General features: G+C 37.0%; 1 non-coding gene across 1 annotated transcript; it reads right to left on the reverse strand.

Moving 5' to 3' along the window:
- Nucleotides 1-1771: 1771 nt before the first annotated feature.
- LOC133792867 (small nucleolar RNA R71) lies at nucleotides 1772-1878 on the reverse strand. The gene has a single exon (XR_009874339.1). It is a non-coding gene; the product is annotated as a small nucleolar RNA R71 (small nucleolar RNA).
- Nucleotides 1879-2682: the final 804 nt, after the last annotated feature.

The raw sequence follows: 2682 nt of genomic DNA on the forward strand, positions 1-2682 counted from the left end.
TTGGTGAACTTGTGCAGTGTGTCGTAATAATTCTTATTTGTTCGAGAATGTTGATAAATATTTGTTTGAGTAGTCAGAATTGGTGACCATTTGGGAAATTCGGTATAGGCGATATATCGGCATAAGGAGGAATTTCAAAATTTGGCTTTGCAGAAACGACATCAAAAACTTGCGTTTTTATCGAGCACATTCAACAGGCGATATATCGCAGTGTCTTAGGCGATATATCGGCACAAGGGCTTTTTGGAAATTTTTTTGGAAATTCGTAGGTTTTTGGATTTTTGTAAAAAGAATAAAAAGAAGATGGAAAAGGACAGAGGAGGAGAAGCATTCTGACGGCAGAGGGAAAGAAACAGAGAAGAATCCTCATTTATTTTGTTTGTGTTTATTTATGCTTTTGAATTTTAGATTGTGTGATGAAGTTTAATATTATGAACTAAATTTTTATTTAGAGTATTTTAATGTAGTCACTGGATATTCTATTCATCTTTAATGCAATTTATATGAATCTTTGAATTTATGGCTATCTATTGTTCTTATGTTTAATGCTTGTAATTGATTGGCCATCTGTTGCATGATTATTGGTTTTAATTCAATATCTGAAAAGTGAGAATTGGAATAGCTTTAGACAATAGACATAGATTTCAATTTAGAATGAAAGTATCAAATTGGTTTGTGTAGCAATTAGGTTTTTGTTCTTAATGCGGTTTATGTGTCGAATTTATCACAGACATGTAGAGAATTCACAGGTAAACTGAATATTTTATATCTTGAGAAAGAATAGAATTGTCAATAGTAAACTTGCTATAATCATAGATCAAAGAAACATATTAGTTGTATTATTGATTGAATAGAATTGAAGGTTGATGAAATTAGAATACTCTAATCTTTCGCTTATATTAAATTTCGTTAATTAAATTGTGCTTTCCTAGTTTATTGTTCATTGTTAATTGTCATTAAAATTTCATTAGTCAAATAGAAATAAAAGTTTGCTATTGGTAATTATTAGATCAATTCCCTGAAGGAGCGATAATATATTTCCACTACTATTACTTGTTTATTCGATTGCGTATACTTGCGCAGTAGTAAAAATTCGCAACAAGTTTTTGGCGCCGTTGCCGGGGAGTTGATATTCTATTAATATCAAAATAGTTAATTTTTATTCTAATTTGGCTGTTTTTATTATTTGAACTAATCTAAGTTGTCGCATTTTGTTTTAATAGGTGAATTTTTTTGTATGCGACGTGAAGGATCTGCAAATCTTGTGCCTGTTAATCCTGAAATCGAAAGATCTTGCAGACAAAACAGAAGGAAAAAGAGGTTGGAAGCATCAATGGCTGCCAACCAAAGAGATGGGGTTAACAATAATGATGGTCAAAATCACATCGCTCAGGACCAAAATGTGCGAGCATTAAGAGATTATGTGCTCCCCGCTGTCACAGGAGTGCACTTGTGCATTAGGCCGCCGACTGTTACTGCCAATAACTTTGAGATTAAGCCGGCGATGATACAAATGGTCTAGACTTTTGTCCAGTTTGGTGGTCTCCCCAATGAGGATCCTAACTTGCACATAGTGAATTTCCTTGAGCTATGTGCAACGTTTAAGTTTAATGGGGTGAGCAATGATGCAATAAGGCTGAGATTGTTCCCTTTTTCACTAAGGGACAGGGAAAAAAGTTGGCTTATTTCTCTACAGGCCAACTCAATCAATACATGGGAGGAACTAGCTCAGAAGTTTCTCTCAAAGTTCTTTCCTCTTGCAAAAGCTGCTAAGTTGAGGGGAGAAATCAATAACTTCTATCAGAATGAGGGAGAGTCATTGTACGATGCTTGGGAAAGATTCAAAGACCTGCTCAGGAAATGCCCTCATCACGGTATAGAGAAGTAGATGTTAGTCCACAATTTTTATAATGGGCTTTGCGGTACTACTCGCACTATAATAGATGCAGCAGCAGGTGGTGCTTTCATGAGTAAAGGGGCTGATGAGGCATATGAATTGTTAGAGGAGATGGCTATGAACAATTATCAGTGGCCTGCCGAACGAGATACTTCACAGAGAAAAGTAGCTGGGGTACATGAATTAGATGCTATCACTACTTTAACTGCTCAGGTTGCTTCATTGACAAAGCAGTTGTAACAAAACAAGATCTCAGCTCAAGTCCAGGCTATACAGATGCAATCAGGGTGTGAAATATGTGGAGGGCCTCATTTGTATGAATAGTGTACAGCGGCCAACATGTATGGTAATATGCCAGTTAATCAGGCTCAGGTACAGGCAGTTGGTAATTTTCAGAGGCCTTATCAGAATCTGTTCTCCAATACTTACAATCCTGGGTGGAGAAATCACCCAAATTTCTCATGGAGAAACAATCAGGGCCAACAGTCACAGTTTCAAGGGCCATACCAGCAACACATGTCACAACAGCCTATGAATCAAGCATCATCGTCACACCAGCCTAGACCGCAAGATCCACCAGAAAAGCCTAATGAATTGCAAGCAGCCTTGTTGACCCTCACTAATACTCAGACTCAATTCATGACTGAAACCAGATCCTCTATTCGAAACCTTGAGACACAAGTGGGTCAGTTGGCCAACATGCTTAATAATAGACTGCAAGGGAATTTGCCTAGTAATACCGTGGTAAATCCTAAAGAGAACTGTCAAGCAATTTCGTTGAGGAA

The sequence above is a fragment of the Humulus lupulus genome, chromosome 7 (genome assembly GCF_963169125.1).
Source record: "Humulus lupulus chromosome 7, drHumLupu1.1, whole genome shotgun sequence".
Lineage (NCBI taxonomy): Eukaryota > Viridiplantae > Streptophyta > Magnoliopsida > Rosales > Cannabaceae > Humulus > Humulus lupulus.